This window comes from Rhinoderma darwinii, assembly GCF_050947455.1.
Source record: "Rhinoderma darwinii isolate aRhiDar2 chromosome 5 unlocalized genomic scaffold, aRhiDar2.hap1 SUPER_5_unloc_12, whole genome shotgun sequence".
NCBI classification, from domain to species: Eukaryota; Metazoa; Chordata; class Amphibia; order Anura; family Rhinodermatidae; genus Rhinoderma; species Rhinoderma darwinii.
The window spans coordinates 217,666-236,162 of NW_027461768.1; the positions used below are offsets into that span (position 1 = coordinate 217,666).

The 18,497-nt window shown below is 49.4% G+C and overlaps 6 non-coding genes and 4 pseudogenes across 6 annotated transcripts; all 10 read left to right on the plus strand.

Moving 5' to 3' along the window:
* The first annotated feature begins 749 nt into the window (after positions 1-749).
* On the plus strand, positions 750-940 carry LOC142685267 (U2 spliceosomal RNA). Its single transcript, XR_012854774.1, has one exon. It is a non-coding gene; the product is annotated as a U2 spliceosomal RNA (small nuclear RNA).
* Positions 941-2,222: 1,282 nt separating this feature from the next.
* LOC142685268 (U2 spliceosomal RNA) lies at positions 2,223-2,413 on the plus strand. The gene has a single exon (XR_012854775.1). It is a non-coding gene; the product is annotated as a U2 spliceosomal RNA (small nuclear RNA).
* A 1,282-nt stretch (positions 2,414-3,695) lies between these two features.
* Positions 3,696-3,886, plus strand: LOC142685143 (U2 spliceosomal RNA). The gene has a single exon (XR_012854697.1). It is a non-coding gene; the product is annotated as a U2 spliceosomal RNA (small nuclear RNA).
* Positions 3,887-5,168: 1,282 nt separating this feature from the next.
* LOC142685215 (U2 spliceosomal RNA) lies at positions 5,169-5,279 on the plus strand (annotated as a pseudogene).
* Positions 5,280-6,630: 1,351 nt separating this feature from the next.
* Positions 6,631-6,834, plus strand: LOC142685184 (U2 spliceosomal RNA; annotated as a pseudogene).
* Positions 6,835-8,116: 1,282 nt separating this feature from the next.
* LOC142685144 (U2 spliceosomal RNA) lies at positions 8,117-8,307 on the plus strand. Its single transcript, XR_012854698.1, has one exon. It is a non-coding gene; the product is annotated as a U2 spliceosomal RNA (small nuclear RNA).
* Positions 8,308-9,589: 1,282 nt separating this feature from the next.
* Positions 9,590-9,780, plus strand: LOC142685145 (U2 spliceosomal RNA). The gene has a single exon (XR_012854699.1). It is a non-coding gene; the product is annotated as a U2 spliceosomal RNA (small nuclear RNA).
* Positions 9,781-11,062: 1,282 nt separating this feature from the next.
* Positions 11,063-11,164, plus strand: LOC142685206 (U2 spliceosomal RNA; annotated as a pseudogene).
* Positions 11,165-16,723: 5,559 nt separating this feature from the next.
* Positions 16,724-16,898, plus strand: LOC142685161 (U2 spliceosomal RNA; annotated as a pseudogene).
* Positions 16,899-18,180: 1,282 nt separating this feature from the next.
* LOC142685146 (U2 spliceosomal RNA) lies at positions 18,181-18,371 on the plus strand. The gene has a single exon (XR_012854700.1). It is a non-coding gene; the product is annotated as a U2 spliceosomal RNA (small nuclear RNA).
* Positions 18,372-18,497: the final 126 nt, after the last annotated feature.

Sequence of the window (18,497 nt, forward strand, 5' to 3'; positions counted from 1 at the left end):
AGAGAGCAGCAATTTGGATTTGTTACTATGTTACCTGGAAGAATAACAAACTGTGCAAGGATGGAGGTTGTAGGAGCAAAGAGAAGTTGTCTGTAAAGTTGGTGGATGCCTATTTTCCATTTTGCAGTCCCTTGTCTCCCTCTTGTGGCCTCCTGGAGGCAAATAAATGTGCAAAAAAAAGACAGCCTGGCGGCCGGCTGTTGCAGTGTTGCCCTCTCAGGCAACACTGAGTGACTGACTGAGCCTCACAGTCTTATATAAAGTTCAGACGGAACTTTGCACGTGTCATAGTGGAGCCCTCAGGATTCCAGAGCCAGCTTTCTGACATCATAATGGGGCCTGCCTCAGAGATAAAAGCCTGGGCCCAGGCAGTGTTGTTCAGTGCTGCTCAGCAGGCAGCACAGGACTGGATTAAAGCTGATACAAGGTGTGAAGGAACAAGGGGTGGCTGTGGGCATGCACTTGCTGCCGCTGCCAGTGTTTATCTGCATGGCAGGAGGGCATTTGGGCGTTGCCAGGAAGGCGTTTTTATGTAGATTCCTCCTCTTTCAGCACTGCATTGTGGTGCAAGCAAAAGAAGCAAATCCTGTCTGGCTTCCTCTCCGGCCTTTATTCACCTCCCGCTTAGTAGCTGTAAATGTGTGTGAGCCTGCAGGGCCCCATGGAATTGCCTAGGAGTAGGCTGAATCGCTGCAAGGGGTGAACAGCAGTATGGGACAGGCTCGGGCAAGGCAAGGGCCGCTCGGGTTATCGCTTCTCGGCCTTTTGGCTAAGATCAAGTGTAGTATCTGTTCTTATCAGTTTAATATCTGATACGTCCCCTATCTGGGGACCATATATTAAATGGATTTTTAGAACAGGGAGATGGAAATAGAGCTTGCTCTGTCCACTCCACGCATTGACCTGGTATTGCAGTATTTCCAGGACCGGTGCACCCTTCCCTTATGTGTTGACTAAAATCAGATTCCAAAAGTGTTTTTTCTCTTTGCCATTGTTTCTGTCTTTCTGAAGGGATCTCCCCTTTTAATCCCATTATTTCAACACCTGTTGGACAATGCATTTGTACAGTCATGTGTGATAATGAGCTCATTTATTAAATGCAATTAATGAATACATTGCCACCTCTTGTTGTGTGTGTGTGTGTGTGTGTCTTCTGTGTTTCTGTGTTTCCGGCATTTCACATTGGAACAGCTCATTCACCTTCCTTGTCTTCTCTCCGCCCTCCCTCCCTCCCTCCTAGGTAAGTTAAAGAGCTGCACCTGAGCCAGCCACTGATTGATGCAGCACCACAGTCAAATAGTGGAGTGGAGTGGAGTAGGGGAACAGCAAACAGCCATTAAAGCAGCCAGCCGCCTACCCGCCACAATGGACCTACCTGTGTACACTAGGTGGATGTGATGGAATGTACTGTCGTCCCTACATTTCAAGAAGAAGTAAGAATTGCAGTTGCAACAAACCCTTGCTTGCCTACAAAGAGAGCAGCAATTTGGATTTGTTACTATGTTACCTGGAAGAATAACAAACTGTGCAAGGATGGAGGTTGTAGGAGCAAAGAGAAGTTGTCTGTAAAGTTGGTGGATGCCTATTTTCCATTTTGCAGTCCCTTGTCTCCCTCTTGTGGCCTCCTGGAGGCAAATAAATGTGCAAAAAAAAGACAGCCTGGCGGCCGGCTGTTGCAGTGTTGCCCTCTCAGGCAACACTGAGTGACTGACTGAGCCTCACAGTCTTATATAAAGTTCAGACGGAACTTTGCACGTGTCATAGTGGAGCCCTCAGGATTCCAGAGCCAGCTTTCTGACATCATAATGGGGCCTGCCTCAGAGATAAAAGCCTGGGCCCAGGCAGTGTTGTTCAGTGCTGCTCAGCAGGCAGCACAGGACTGGATTAAAGCTGATACAAGGTGTGAAGGAACAAGGGGTGGCTGTGGGCATGCACTTGCTGCCGCTGCCAGTGTTTATCTGCATGGCAGGAGGGCATTTGGGCGTTGCCAGGAAGGCGTTTTTATGTAGATTCCTCCTCTTTCAGCACTGCATTGTGGTGCAAGCAAAAGAAGCAAATCCTGTCTGGCTTCCTCTCCGGCCTTTATTCACCTCCCGCTTAGTAGCTGTAAATGTGTGTGAGCCTGCAGGGCCCCATGGAATTGCCTAGGAGTAGGCTGAATCGCTGCAAGGGGTGAACAGCAGTATGGGACAGGCTCGGGCAAGGCAAGGGCCGCTCGGGTTATCGCTTCTCGGCCTTTTGGCTAAGATCAAGTGTAGTATCTGTTCTTATCAGTTTAATATCTGATACGTCCCCTATCTGGGGACCATATATTAAATGGATTTTTAGAACAGGGAGATGGAAATAGAGCTTGCTCTGTCCACTCCACGCATTGACCTGGTATTGCAGTATTTCCAGGACCGGTGCACCCTTCCCTTATGTGTTGACTAAAATCAGATTCCAAAAGTGTTTTTTCTCTTTGCCATTGTTTCTGTCTTTCTGAAGGGATCTCCCCTTTTAATCCCATTATTTCAACACCTGTTGGACAATGCATTTGTACAGTCATGTGTGATAATGAGCTCATTTATTAAATGCAATTAATGAATACATTGCCACCTCTTGTTGTGTGTGTGTGTGTGTGTGTCTTCTGTGTTTCTGTGTTTCCGGCATTTCACATTGGAACAGCTCATTCACCTTCCTTGTCTTCTCTCCGCCCTCCCTCCCTCCCTCCTAGGTAAGTTAAAGAGCTGCACCTGAGCCAGCCACTGATTGATGCAGCACCACAGTCAAATAGTGGAGTGGAGTGGAGTAGGGGAACAGCAAACAGCCATTAAAGCAGCCAGCCGCCTACCCGCCACAATGGACCTACCTGTGTACACTAGGTGGATGTGATGGAATGTACTGTCGTCCCTACATTTCAAGAAGAAGTAAGAATTGCAGTTGCAACAAACCCTTGCTTGCCTACAAAGAGAGCAGCAATTTGGATTTGTTACTATGTTACCTGGAAGAATAACAAACTGTGCAAGGATGGAGGTTGTAGGAGCAAAGAGAAGTTGTCTGTAAAGTTGGTGGATGCCTATTTTCCATTTTGCAGTCCCTTGTCTCCCTCTTGTGGCCTCCTGGAGGCAAATAAATGTGCAAAAAAAAGACAGCCTGGCGGCCGGCTGTTGCAGTGTTGCCCTCTCAGGCAACACTGAGTGACTGACTGAGCCTCACAGTCTTATATAAAGTTCAGACGGAACTTTGCACGTGTCATAGTGGAGCCCTCAGGATTCCAGAGCCAGCTTTCTGACATCATAATGGGGCCTGCCTCAGAGATAAAAGCCTGGGCCCAGGCAGTGTTGTTCAGTGCTGCTCAGCAGGCAGCACAGGACTGGATTAAAGCTGATACAAGGTGTGAAGGAACAAGGGGTGGCTGTGGGCATGCACTTGCTGCCGCTGCCAGTGTTTATCTGCATGGCAGGAGGGCATTTGGGCGTTGCCAGGAAGGCGTTTTTATGTAGATTCCTCCTCTTTCAGCACTGCATTGTGGTGCAAGCAAAAGAAGCAAATCCTGTCTGGCTTCCTCTCCGGCCTTTATTCACCTCCCGCTTAGTAGCTGTAAATGTGTGTGAGCCTGCAGGGCCCCATGGAATTGCCTAGGAGTAGGCTGAATCGCTGCAAGGGGTGAACAGCAGTATGGGACAGGCTCGGGCAAGGCAAGGGCCGCTCGGGTTATCGCTTCTCGGCCTTTTGGCTAAGATCAAGTGTAGTATCTGTTCTTATCAGTTTAATATCTGATACGTCCCCTATCTGGGGACCATATATTAAATGGATTTTTAGAACAGGGAGATGGAAATAGAGCTTGCTCTGTCCACTCCACGCATTGACCTGGTATTGCAGTATTTCCAGGACCGGTGCACCCTTCCCTTATGTGTTGACTAAAATCAGATTCCAAAAGTGTTTTTTCTCTTTGCCATTGTTTCTGTCTTTCTGAAGGGATCTCCCCTTTTAATCCCATTATTTCAACACCTGTTGGACAATGCATTTGTACAGTCATGTGTGATAATGAGCTCATTTATTAAATGCAATTAATGAATACATTGCCACCTCTTGTTGTGTGTGTGTGTGTGTGTGTCTTCTGTGTTTCTGTGTTTCCGGCATTTCACATTGGAACAGCTCATTCACCTTCCTTGTCTTCTCTCCGCCCTCCCTCCCTCCCTCCTAGGTAAGTTAAAGAGCTGCACCTGAGCCAGCCACTGATTGATGCAGCACCACAGTCAAATAGTGGAGTGGAGTGGAGTAGGGGAACAGCAAACAGCCATTAAAGCAGCCAGCCGCCTACCCGCCACAATGGACCTACCTGTGTACACTAGGTGGATGTGATGGAATGTACTGTCGTCCCTACATTTCAAGAAGAAGTAAGAATTGCAGTTGCAACAAACCCTTGCTTGCCTACAAAGAGAGCAGCAATTTGGATTTGTTACTATGTTACCTGGAAGAATAACAAACTGTGCAAGGATGGAGGTTGTAGGAGCAAAGAGAAGTTGTCTGTAAAGTTGGTGGATGCCTATTTTCCATTTTGCAGTCCCTTGTCTCCCTCTTGTGGCCTCCTGGAGGCAAATAAATGTGCAAAAAAAAGACAGCCTGGCGGCCGGCTGTTGCAGTGTTGCCCTCTCAGGCAACACTGAGTGACTGACTGAGCCTCACAGTCTTATATAAAGTTCAGACGGAACTTTGCACGTGTCATAGTGGAGCCCTCAGGATTCCAGAGCCAGCTTTCTGACATCATAATGGGGCCTGCCTCAGAGATAAAAGCCTGGGCCCAGGCAGTGTTGTTCAGTGCTGCTCAGCAGGCAGCACAGGACTGGATTAAAGCTGATACAAGGTGTGAAGGAACAAGGGGTGGCTGTGGGCATGCACTTGCTGCCGCTGCCAGTGTTTATCTGCATGGCAGGAGGGCATTTGGGCGTTGCCAGGAAGGCGTTTTTATGTAGATTCCTCCTCTTTCAGCACTGCATTGTGGTGCAAGCAAAAGAAGCAAATCCTGTCTGGCTTCCTCTCCGGCCTTTATTCACCTCCCGCTTAGTAGCTGTAAATGTGTGTGAGCCTGCAGGGCCCCATGGAATTGCCTAGGAGTAGGCTGAATCGCTGCAAGGGGTGAACAGCAGTATGGGACAGGCTCGGGCAAGGCAAGGGCCGCTCGGGTTATCGCTTCTCGGCCTTTTGGCTAAGATCAAGTGTAGTACTTTAGGGTATTGCCTTGTTTCTTGGTCAGGAGGTGCCCTGGTACCCTTTTCCTTGGCCTGGGGGGATCGTTTCTCTTAGGAGAGACTTCACCCCTCTGCTGCTATTGGGGAGGAGGATTAGTCCAGGGCAACGGGGAGCGATCACCTGCCTGGTACTTCGGTACTGAAGGTATTCTTTGGAGATTGCTGGAATTCGTTTGGAGCAGGATGGAGGAAATTCCCGAATATATGCGTACCAGGAATGCTGTCCGGTTTTTCGTGGAGGAATCTGAGCGACAAAGGAAGGATCTGGAGTTCATCACAAAGGTTCTTTTGTTGGATTTCTTTCAGCTGGAGAGATCATGCATTTTGGCGGTGATGGACTATCCGAGGAGAGGGTGCTTTGACGTTACCTTCGCCACAGAAGAAATTTATGCTGTCTTTTTAGAACGCTTGAAGGAAGGTAAAAGGGACCCAAGACTTGTGGGTGTGAAGGTAACACCACATTTTGTGCCAAACAAAAAGTTGGTGGTTGTAAAAATGTTTTCGCCTTACGTGGATGAAGAGGACATTAAGTTATTTCTCAATAAGTTTTGTGAGGAGGTGGTGGGAAAGGGGAAAGTGTTTAACCCTTTTGGATTTTGGACTGGGAAGTGGAAATTTCTTTGTAAATTTGTGAGAATTGGTGAATCTAGAAACCTATTGTTTCCTCCAGCGCGGTTCAAGATTGGAAGTGCGTGTGGAAATTTATTTTTTCTTGGAATGGATATGTTTTGTTTGAATTGTAAAGAGTATGGTCATGAGAGAGAAGCCTGTGAGAAAGTAATGTGTACAAAATGTCTGCAAGAGGGACATAAGTATAATGAATGTCAGAAAGGGAAAGTATGTAATATGTGTGGAGAGGAGGGGCACATATTCAAATCGTGCCCAAAGAAAAGCAAACGTGAGGTACAAGAGGAAAATAAGAAGATAGTCAAAAGAAAGGAAGCGGAAGTTAGTTTGGAAGAAGGCAAGCTTCACAAATTGGAAGGAAGTGGGCAAAGTGATGAGAAAAAAAGGAAAAAAGCAGAGAGAAAGAAAAAAAGTGTCATTTCAGAAGAGGAAAGAGCAGAAAGAGACAGGTTATTGGAAGAAGTAGAGCAGTTACGTAGTAAAATTAATTTTGAAAAAATGCGGAGGAGGGTGCGGCTCTGTGTAAGAGAAAATTTACCAGGGTTTCTTGAAAGGTATGGTGTGCCAACGTGGTTAACGTGCATTGTAAACTGTGAGTGGGATGGTAATGATTTGCAGGAACATCTAGTGGATATGTTAGGAACTATTGCTGTTAAAAAAGGAATGTTTTTTTGATTTCTTAAGAAAAAAAAAGGGAAAGAGGAAAACAAAAATTAATTGTACGTTTTCAGTTTTCATTGTGATGATCTAAGTCTTTTTTATTTTGAATTTTATGATTTTTAAGACGTGATCTGAATGAAAAAAAAAAAAAAAAAAAAAAAAATCTGTTCTTATCAGTTTAATATCTGATACGTCCCCTATCTGGGGACCATATATTAAATGGATTTTTAGAACAGGGAGATGGAAATAGAGCTTGCTCTGTCCACTCCACGCATTGACCTGGTATTGCAGTATTTCCAGGACCGGTGCACCCTTCCCTTATGTGTTGACTAAAATCAGATTCCAAAAGTGTTTTTTCTCTTTGCCATTGTTTCTGTCTTTCTGAAGGGATCTCCCCTTTTAATCCCATTATTTCAACACCTGTTGGACAATGCATTTGTACAGTCATGTGTGATAATGAGCTCATTTATTAAATGCAATTAATGAATACATTGCCACCTCTTGTTGTGTGTGTGTGTGTGTGTGTCTTCTGTGTTTCTGTGTTTCCGGCATTTCACATTGGAACAGCTCATTCACCTTCCTTGTCTTCTCTCCGCCCTCCCTCCCTCCCTCCTAGGTAAGTTAAAGAGCTGCACCTGAGCCAGCCACTGATTGATGCAGCACCACAGTCAAATAGTGGAGTGGAGTGGAGTAGGGGAACAGCAAACAGCCATTAAAGCAGCCAGCCGCCTACCCGCCACAATGGACCTACCTGTGTACACTAGGTGGATGTGATGGAATGTACTGTCGTCCCTACATTTCAAGAAGAAGTAAGAATTGCAGTTGCAACAAACCCTTGCTTGCCTACAAAGAGAGCAGCAATTTGGATTTGTTACTATGTTACCTGGAAGAATAACAAACTGTGCAAGGATGGAGGTTGTAGGAGCAAAGAGAAGTTGTCTGTAAAGTTGGTGGATGCCTATTTTCCATTTTGCAGTCCCTTGTCTCCCTCTTGTGGCCTCCTGGAGGCAAATAAATGTGCAAAAAAAAGACAGCCTGGCGGCCGGCTGTTGCAGTGTTGCCCTCTCAGGCAACACTGAGTGACTGACTGAGCCTCACAGTCTTATATAAAGTTCAGACGGAACTTTGCACGTGTCATAGTGGAGCCCTCAGGATTCCAGAGCCAGCTTTCTGACATCATAATGGGGCCTGCCTCAGAGATAAAAGCCTGGGCCCAGGCAGTGTTGTTCAGTGCTGCTCAGCAGGCAGCACAGGACTGGATTAAAGCTGATACAAGGTGTGAAGGAACAAGGGGTGGCTGTGGGCATGCACTTGCTGCCGCTGCCAGTGTTTATCTGCATGGCAGGAGGGCATTTGGGCGTTGCCAGGAAGGCGTTTTTATGTAGATTCCTCCTCTTTCAGCACTGCATTGTGGTGCAAGCAAAAGAAGCAAATCCTGTCTGGCTTCCTCTCCGGCCTTTATTCACCTCCCGCTTAGTAGCTGTAAATGTGTGTGAGCCTGCAGGGCCCCATGGAATTGCCTAGGAGTAGGCTGAATCGCTGCAAGGGGTGAACAGCAGTATGGGACAGGCTCGGGCAAGGCAAGGGCCGCTCGGGTTATCGCTTCTCGGCCTTTTGGCTAAGATCAAGTGTAGTATCTGTTCTTATCAGTTTAATATCTGATACGTCCCCTATCTGGGGACCATATATTAAATGGATTTTTAGAACAGGGAGATGGAAATAGAGCTTGCTCTGTCCACTCCACGCATTGACCTGGTATTGCAGTATTTCCAGGACCGGTGCACCCTTCCCTTATGTGTTGACTAAAATCAGATTCCAAAAGTGTTTTTTCTCTTTGCCATTGTTTCTGTCTTTCTGAAGGGATCTCCCCTTTTAATCCCATTATTTCAACACCTGTTGGACAATGCATTTGTACAGTCATGTGTGATAATGAGCTCATTTATTAAATGCAATTAATGAATACATTGCCACCTCTTGTTGTGTGTGTGTGTGTGTGTGTCTTCTGTGTTTCTGTGTTTCCGGCATTTCACATTGGAACAGCTCATTCACCTTCCTTGTCTTCTCTCCGCCCTCCCTCCCTCCCTCCTAGGTAAGTTAAAGAGCTGCACCTGAGCCAGCCACTGATTGATGCAGCACCACAGTCAAATAGTGGAGTGGAGTGGAGTAGGGGAACAGCAAACAGCCATTAAAGCAGCCAGCCGCCTACCCGCCACAATGGACCTACCTGTGTACACTAGGTGGATGTGATGGAATGTACTGTCGTCCCTACATTTCAAGAAGAAGTAAGAATTGCAGTTGCAACAAACCCTTGCTTGCCTACAAAGAGAGCAGCAATTTGGATTTGTTACTATGTTACCTGGAAGAATAACAAACTGTGCAAGGATGGAGGTTGTAGGAGCAAAGAGAAGTTGTCTGTAAAGTTGGTGGATGCCTATTTTCCATTTTGCAGTCCCTTGTCTCCCTCTTGTGGCCTCCTGGAGGCAAATAAATGTGCAAAAAAAAGACAGCCTGGCGGCCGGCTGTTGCAGTGTTGCCCTCTCAGGCAACACTGAGTGACTGACTGAGCCTCACAGTCTTATATAAAGTTCAGACGGAACTTTGCACGTGTCATAGTGGAGCCCTCAGGATTCCAGAGCCAGCTTTCTGACATCATAATGGGGCCTGCCTCAGAGATAAAAGCCTGGGCCCAGGCAGTGTTGTTCAGTGCTGCTCAGCAGGCAGCACAGGACTGGATTAAAGCTGATACAAGGTGTGAAGGAACAAGGGGTGGCTGTGGGCATGCACTTGCTGCCGCTGCCAGTGTTTATCTGCATGGCAGGAGGGCATTTGGGCGTTGCCAGGAAGGCGTTTTTATGTAGATTCCTCCTCTTTCAGCACTGCATTGTGGTGCAAGCAAAAGAAGCAAATCCTGTCTGGCTTCCTCTCCGGCCTTTATTCACCTCCCGCTTAGTAGCTGTAAATGTGTGTGAGCCTGCAGGGCCCCATGGAATTGCCTAGGAGTAGGCTGAATCGCTGCAAGGGGTGAACAGCAGTATGGGACAGGCTCGGGCAAGGCAAGGGCCGCTCGGGTTATCGCTTCTCGGCCTTTTGGCTAAGATCAAGTGTAGTATCTGTTCTTATCAGTTTAATATCTGATACGTCCCCTATCTGGGGACCATATATTAAATGGATTTTTAGAACAGGGAGATGGAAATAGAGCTTGCTCTGTCCACTCCACGCATTGACCTGGTATTGCAGTATTTCCAGGACCGGTGCACCCTTCCCTTATGTGTTGACTAAAATCAGATTCCAAAAGTGTTTTTTCTCTTTGCCATTGTTTCTGTCTTTCTGAAGGGATCTCCCCTTTTAATCCCATTATTTCAACACCTGTTGGACAATGCATTTGTACAGTCATGTGTGATAATGAGCTCATTTATTAAATGCAATTAATGAATACATTGCCACCTCTTGTTGTGTGTGTGTGTGTGTGTGTCTTCTGTGTTTCTGTGTTTCCGGCATTTCACATTGGAACAGCTCATTCACCTTCCTTGTCTTCTCTCCGCCCTCCCTCCCTCCCTCCTAGGTAAGTTAAAGAGCTGCACCTGAGCCAGCCACTGATTGATGCAGCACCACAGTCAAATAGTGGAGTGGAGTGGAGTAGGGGAACAGCAAACAGCCATTAAAGCAGCCAGCCGCCTACCCGCCACAATGGACCTACCTGTGTACACTAGGTGGATGTGATGGAATGTACTGTCGTCCCTACATTTCAAGAAGAAGTAAGAATTGCAGTTGCAACAAACCCTTGCTTGCCTACAAAGAGAGCAGCAATTTGGATTTGTTACTATGTTACCTGGAAGAATAACAAACTGTGCAAGGATGGAGGTTGTAGGAGCAAAGAGAAGTTGTCTGTAAAGTTGGTGGATGCCTATTTTCCATTTTGCAGTCCCTTGTCTCCCTCTTGTGGCCTCCTGGAGGCAAATAAATGTGCAAAAAAAAGACAGCCTGGCGGCCGGCTGTTGCAGTGTTGCCCTCTCAGGCAACACTGAGTGACTGACTGAGCCTCACAGTCTTATATAAAGTTCAGACGGAACTTTGCACGTGTCATAGTGGAGCCCTCAGGATTCCAGAGCCAGCTTTCTGACATCATAATGGGGCCTGCCTCAGAGATAAAAGCCTGGGCCCAGGCAGTGTTGTTCAGTGCTGCTCAGCAGGCAGCACAGGACTGGATTAAAGCTGATACAAGGTGTGAAGGAACAAGGGGTGGCTGTGGGCATGCACTTGCTGCCGCTGCCAGTGTTTATCTGCATGGCAGGAGGGCATTTGGGCGTTGCCAGGAAGGCGTTTTTATGTAGATTCCTCCTCTTTCAGCACTGCATTGTGGTGCAAGCAAAAGAAGCAAATCCTGTCTGGCTTCCTCTCCGGCCTTTATTCACCTCCCGCTTAGTAGCTGTAAATGTGTGTGAGCCTGCAGGGCCCCATGGAATTGCCTAGGAGTAGGCTGAATCGCTGCAAGGGGTGAACAGCAGTATGGGACAGGCTCGGGCAAGGCAAGGGCCGCTCGGGTTATCGCTTCTCGGCCTTTTGGCTAAGATCAAGTGTAGTATCTGTTCTTATCAGTCCTTGTAAGGATAGATAGCTCGGAGAACCACTGGGGGCTATAAACACTAGCTTAGCGATCCAAGAGCGTTCCAGACGAAGCCGGCGACGAACTGCGGAGAAGAACCAGCGAAGACGACGATCCAGAAGGGAGAAGCCGCCATCGGGGAAGAAGCTCCGGGAGATCGCTGCCGGGAAGAAGAAGGAGAACTGCGACAGAGACCTTCGGAGAAGAGCCGCTGCTGAAGGGGATCTTTGAAGAAGCTCGGCCGCAGAAGAAGCTCGACGAGGAACCGCTGCGGAAGAAATTTCGTGGAAGAACCTCGGCCAGCAAGGAGAAGATTTGCATAGCTCCGCCCCCTTCGGGAAAGAGCTATCGAAGATCCTCCCCAAGCGACAGGAACAGCTGGAAGAAGCCATGGCCTCAACCAGCAACCCTGCCACCCAGAAGAAGAAGGCTGATGGACCAGGTGAGCCGGCCCAGGCCAGGACATCTCCTCCTGAAGCCTCCTCAAGCCAACAGGCCACCAGGAAGCCGAACCAGGCTGCTCCAACCCTGGAGCCCTGGATGAAGCAGACGGTGGCCCTGAAGCTGAAGGAGGTGGACGGGAGAGTGCCGGACATGACGGAAGAAGTGTTCTGCCAGAAGATGCTCCTGGACCAGGGCTTCGCTAAGCCGGAGACCATCAGCATCCAGGCCTTCATGACCGGGATGTTCTTCGTGACCTTCGCTTCGATCAACATCTGCAGAAGGTACTGGGAGATGGTGAAAGCGGCGAGGCCTGAATCCCCTTTCTCTCGCTTTGTGGGCAACTGCCCTGTCCAAAGAGAGGAAAGGCGGGTGACGGTCTCAATGCGGAACCCACACACCCCCGGCAAAGACATCACCACGCTCCTGAAGCGGTTCTGCACAGTGGTGAGGGAACCCACCCACATCCTGAACGGACTCGGCTTCTGGACTGGCAAGTGGTCGGTAATCGTCCGACTGAACAAGGATTCCAGCGCGGAAGACGGCCTCCAACACCTGCCCCAGTCATTCTCGCTGGGCAACTCCTACGGCCTCATCTACTACCCGGACATGCCGCAGATCTGCAGGAGATGCAGCAAGAAGGGTCATTCGGTGAAGGACTGCAAGGAGGACGCCTGCAAGAACTGCCGGGTAACAGGACACGAGACCAAAGACTGCCCGAAACGGACAATGTGCAACCTCTGCGGACAAGCAGCCCACTCCTACAAGGACTGCCCGAAGAGGGATCGATCCTGGGCAACTGTAGCGGCGAAAGCTCCGGCCAGAGGGAACCCCGCCCCAGCCAGAGCTCCAGCGGCGCAGAAGACCGGGAATAAGAAGGATGGTAAGAAGACGACAGTCCCTCCCCCCCGTCTCCCGGCCCTCCCTCGCCCTACCCTTCCCACCCTCCCTCGCCCGGCCCTCCCCACCCCCCCGTCCCCAACCCCTGTCACCCCCACTGAGGCTCTCACCTTCTCCTACCCACCCATCTCAGTGGTCCTGTCACCTGCACCTCTCCCAACCCAGCCTCCCTTCTCCCCAGCTCCAGCAGCACTAACATCTTCCCCTCCAGCTGCTGGAGTCCTCTCCCTGGAGGATTTTCCCCCTCTTGTCTCCTCAGGTGCCATCCAGAGGAAGAGAAAGGTGAGGGACAGCCCAGCTGCTGAGTCCTCAAAGCGACAAGTCGTGGAAATCTGCGAAGATTCCCTTGCGCAGCAGGAGGAAATGGAGCAGATGGTGGAGGAACTCGTGTCTGAACCTGAGGTCATCGACTTCACAACAGACATCCAGGTGGCTACAATCCTGGAACAATTTTTGTCAGAGGGCCTGCTGGATCTTTCGGACCCGCCAGGAGAGGAGGATCCGCCCGACCGGACTGGTAACTAAGGTGTATCGTTTGCACTAACCTTCTTTATTCTCCCCCATGGCTGCTAAACTTAACATCTTTAGCCTCAATGTGAGGAGTGTTAGAGATAGGACTAGATGTCAGATGGTGCTAACTTTTCTTTCCAAGCAGTCGAGTGATGTATTTATGCTGCAGGAATGTACTCTCCCCTCTTCCAGGTCATACCATCATCTGGCCAGGCAGTGGACCCATGGCCCGTCCTACTGGTCTGGTGGGGGCGACTGTAAGTCTGCAGGGGTTGCCATCCTGATTAGGGGAAGCGTATTTACTGTTGACTCTGTCCAGGAGCTCGCCTGCGGCCGCTTGTTGGTCGTAGACGGTTCCTGGGCAGGAGAGCCGATTAGGCTCATCAACGTGTACGCCCCCCCTATGAAGGCTGAGCGCCTGGAACTATTCCAGACCCTGCGGACCCAGCTCGCCACCACTAGGGCAGTGGTGATGGCCGGGGACTTCAACTGCCCCATCGAAGAGGATGGACGAAGTTCCGGCACTTCAATCAAGCTGGATGTCAGTTCCAAACTGCTTATCGAGATGGTAACCGAAGCATCCTTGCAGGACGTTGTGGGCTCCATGGGGATCGGCTCTGTGAACTATTCATGGAGCCGACCCGATGGCTCACTTCGTTCTCGGATTGACTTTGTGTTCACCTCCCGGGCAGTCAAGCAGCATGGGCACTCCATGGTCCCCTGCTTCTTCTCTGACCACAGGGCCATTCTCTTCCAGGGTGCCATCGGCCACGGTTTTCCTCCCGGCCCTGGCTCCTGGAAGCTGAATTGTGCCCTGCTGGAAAGAGAGGAGGTACTGGCGGAACTTAGAGACGCCTATATTGTTTGGAGGAATGATAAAGTTTTCTTTGACAAAACCTGTGACTGGTGGGAATATGTTAAAGTTGAATTTCGTTGTTTCTTTCAGGCAAAAAGTCGCCAACAGGCGTGTGAGAGGAAGAGAGACTTCAGAGAGATGCAGCGTCAGCTGCGATCCCTGCAAGACCTCCTTCAATGTGGCTGGGACGTCAGGAAGGAGCTGGAGGAAGCCAAAAAGGGCCTGAAAGGGCACTTTGAGGAGGAATCCAAGCGAATTGTCTTTCGTTCCAAGGTGGAGAACCTGGAGAAGGGTGAGAAATGTAACTCGTTCTTTTTCAGGAAACTCCATGCCGGCCACACGCCCCTGAAGGAACTCCGAGATGAGACCGGAAACATGCATTCTGGGAAGAAGGAGGTGATGGGAGTCGTCACAGACTACTACCGAAGCCTCTACTCCCGGAAAACCACTGACCCCGAAGCCGCCGATAAATTCCTGTCAGGTATCACTAATCATCTTGATCCTGCAGGTACGGAGGCTATGGACGTACCCCTGACGGTGGAGGAACTGCTCTCTGCCGCTAAATCCTTCAGACCCGGCAGGACCCCGGGCAGTGATGGTCTCCCAGCAGAGCTCTATGTAGCGCTGGGGGACTTGATCTGTCCGGACCTGCTGGAGCTCTATGAGGAGATGGTGGTGGAGGGTAGAATGCCACCGTCCTTGAGAGAAGGCATGATCACGATCTTGTATAAACGGAAGGGGGAGAGATGTGACCTGAAAAACTGGCGTCCCATCTCTCTCCTGAACGTGGACTACAAGATCCTCGCCAAAGTATTGACCAACAGACTGAAGGTTGTCATCGGACGGATCATCGGATCGGACCAAACCTGCGGCATTCCTGGCCGTAGGGTGGCCGACAGTCTTGCCCTGGTGAGGGACACGGTGCATTACATGCAAAGCCGCCGTACACACGCGGCCCTGGTCAGTCTGGATCAGGAGAAGGCTTTTGACCGGGTCTCTCACGAATTCATGGGTAAGGCTCTGCGTAGGCTGCGGCTTGGCAGGTTGTTCTGTTTGTATGTTAACCTGATGTATTGCGACATTTACAGCTCGGTGCTGGTGAACGGCTGGAAGACTGACCCCTTTCCTGTATCGTCTGGGGTTAGACAAGGCTGTCCTCTTTCACCTCTCCTTTTTGTTTGTGTTATAGAGCTCTTCGCAGAGGCTATCCGGCAGAATGGAGAGATCAGAGGGATCACCGCACCAGGTCCAGGACACTTCGAGGTCAAATGCTCGCTGTACATGGACGGGACGTGACCGTCTCTGCTGACCAGAGTTCGGTGACTGCACTCGTCCAGACCTGCGAGGAGTTCGGACGCGCTTCAGGGGCAAAAGTCAACTGCGGGAAGTCGGAAGCCATGCTCTTCGGAAAGTGGTACCTGCCTTCTCCTGCCTCCTTCCCTTTTACTATCAAGCCGGACTTCATCAAAATTCTGGGAGTCTGGTTCGGTAAGGAAGGTGCAGCCCTAAAGTCGTGGGAAGAACGCTTGGCCAAAGTCAACCAAAGGATCGGACTGTGGAGCCTCAGACAACTCACTATTGAGGGCAAAGCAATGGTCCTGCGTAACGAAGTCTTGCCTGTGCTACAATACACTGCACAGGCATGGCCCCCTCTTGCAACGGTCTCGAGGGCCATTACCAGGACTGTGTTTCGCTTCATCTGGGGCTCGAAAATGGACAGAGTAAAGCGGACTGTTATGTACAAGGAGCCCCGCAAAGGTGGGAAGGGTATACCCGACATTCCCACTCTGCTGCGGATCGCTTTTGCATGTGACTGTGTTCGTAGGACTCTGAGGACAGCAAACGGCTCTGCGGGCAAGGCCATGTCCCGCTACTTCCTCCTTCCCCTCTGGCGAGGTTTTGGCTGGGACAAGTGGGACAGCTCCTTCCCTTACAACTGGCACGCTCCCTGGTTCTACGGAGATGTTGTCCGGTTTGTGAGGGAGCATCAACTGGAGGGTCTTAAGCCCGACTTGTGGAAACCTAAGACGATCCACAAGCACATCAGAGCAAAGGACTCACTGGAGTTTGTTCCAGGGCTTCATGCCGACACGTTGGAGACTGTTTGGACTAACGTGTCATCTGGCAGGTTGACCAACGGGCACAAGGACATTTCATGGATGGCCATCCAGGGAGGACTGCCTCTTAGGTCATTCATGCATGCCCGCAACCTGTGCAAGACCCGGTACTGCCCCAGGTGCCCCTTCACGGAGGAAACATCTTTGCACATTTTCTGGCAGTGCCCCTTTGCACAGGGTCTGTTGAAAGCCTTGGAACATGAACTCAAGGACTCAGTACCCAGGAACAGACTGTCGTACCGCTCGGTACTTTATGGACTATTTCCTGGGAATACCACGGATGGAGCAATCCAGGAAGCCTGGCGCCTTATGAACTGCTTTAAGGACGCTATATGGTTTGCCAGAAACCGTCTGATTTTGCGGAGAGAGAGTGTGTCCGTCCAGGACTGCCGCAGGCTGATCCACAGCCTGCTCAGAGACTATTCCACCTGGGACAGCCCGGACGTCGATGAGGAAGAGGACTGATACTCCCCTTCCCCCCACTCTCCCTTCTTGTGTGTTGTCTTTCAATAAAGCTTCGGGCCTGTGATTTCCCCCTTCCCTACCCCCCTCCTACCCACTCCCCTATCCCATCACTTGTCTGTAATGCTTTGTTGTTTGGCTTTAGTGAATGCAAGAATGTTAGTGTAGCATGTGGTGTAATGTATAGCATAGGCTAGCCTGTACTGTGTATTATACTGTCATGTTATGTTTGACGACTGTTATTATTTATTATTTGCTGCTTCATGGCTTGCGCTGCGTCGCAGTAATGTTTGTATGATGACGATTGATTGTCAATAAAGCATTTTTCAATCAAAAAATCTGTTCTTATCAGTTTAATATCTGATACGTCCCCTATCTGGGGACCATATATTAAATGGATTTTTAGAACAGGGAGATGGAAATAGAGCTTGCTCTGTCCACTCCACGCATTGACCTGGTATTGCAGTATTTCCAGGACCGGTGCACCCTTCCCTTATGTGTTGACTAAAATCAGATTCCAAAAGTGTTTTTTCTCTTTGCCATTGTTTCTGTCTTTCTGAAGGGATCTCCCCTTTTAATCCCATTATTTCAACACCTGTTGGACAATGCATTTGTACAGTCATGTGTGATAATGAGCTCATTTATTAAATGCAATTAATGAATACATTGCCACCTCTTGTTGTGTGTGTGTGTGTGTGTGTCTTCTGTGTTTCTGTGTTTCCGGCATTTCACATTGGAACAGCTCATTCACCTTCCTTGTCTTCTCTCCGCCCTCCCTCCCTCCCTCCTAGGTAAGTTAAAGAGCTGCACCTGAGCCAGCCACTGATTGATGCAGCACCACAGTCAAATAGTGGAGTGGAGTGGAGTAGGGGAACAGCAAACAGCCATTAAAGCAGCCAGCCGCCTACCCGCCACAATGGACCTACCTGTGTACACTAGGTGGATGTGATGGAATGTACTGTCGTCCCTACATTTCAAGAAGAAGTAAGAATTGCAGTTGCAACAAACCCTTGCTTGCCTACAAAGAGAGCAGCAATTTGGATTTGTTACTATGTTACCTGGAAGAATAACAAACTGTGCAAGGATGGAGGTTGTAGGAGCAAAGAGAAGTTGTCTGTAAAGTTGGTGGATGCCTATTTTCCATTTTGCAGTCCCTTGTCTCCCTCTTGTGGCCTCCTGGAGGCAAATAAATGTGCAAAAAAAAGACAGCCTGGCGGCCGGCTGTTGCAGTGTTGCCCTCTCAGGCAACACTGAGTGACTGACTGAGCCTCACAGTCTTATATAAAGTTCAGACGGAACTTTGCACGTGTCATAGTGGAGCCCTCAGGATTCCAGAGCCAGCTTTCTGACATCATAATGGGGCCTGCCTCAGAGATAAAAGCCTGGGCCCAGGCAGTGTTGTTCAGTGCTGCTCAGCAGGCAGCACAGGACTGGATTAAAGCTGATACAAGGTGTGAAGGAACAAGGGGTGGCTGTGGGCATGCACTTGCTGCCGCTGCCAGTGTTTATCTGCATGGCAGGAGGGCATTTGGGCGTTGCCAGGAAGGCGTTTTTATGTAGATTCCTCCTCTTTCAGCACTGCATTGTGGTGCAAGCAAAAGAAGCAAATCCTGTCTGGCTTCCTCTCCGGCCTTTATTCACCTCCCGCTTAGTAGCTGTAAATGTGTGTGAGCCTGCAGGGCCCCATGGAATTGCCTAGGAGTAGGCTGAATCGCTGCAAGGGGTGAACAGCAGTATGGGACAGGCTCGGGCAAGGCAAGGGCCGCTCGGGTTATCGCTTCTCGGCCTTTTGGCTAAGATCAAGTGTAGTATCTGTTCTTATCAGTTTAATATCTGATACGTCCCCTATCTGGGGACCATATATTAAATGGATTTTTAGAACAGGGAGATGGAAATAGAGCTTGCTCTGTCCACTCCACGCATTGACCTGGTATTGCAGTATTTCCAGGACCGGTGCACCCTTCCCTTATGTGTTGACTAAAATCAGATTCCAAAAGTGTTTTTTCTCTTTGCCATTGTTTCTGTCTTTCTGAAGGGATCTCCCCTTTTAATCCCATTATTTCAACACCTGTTGGACAATGCATTTGTAC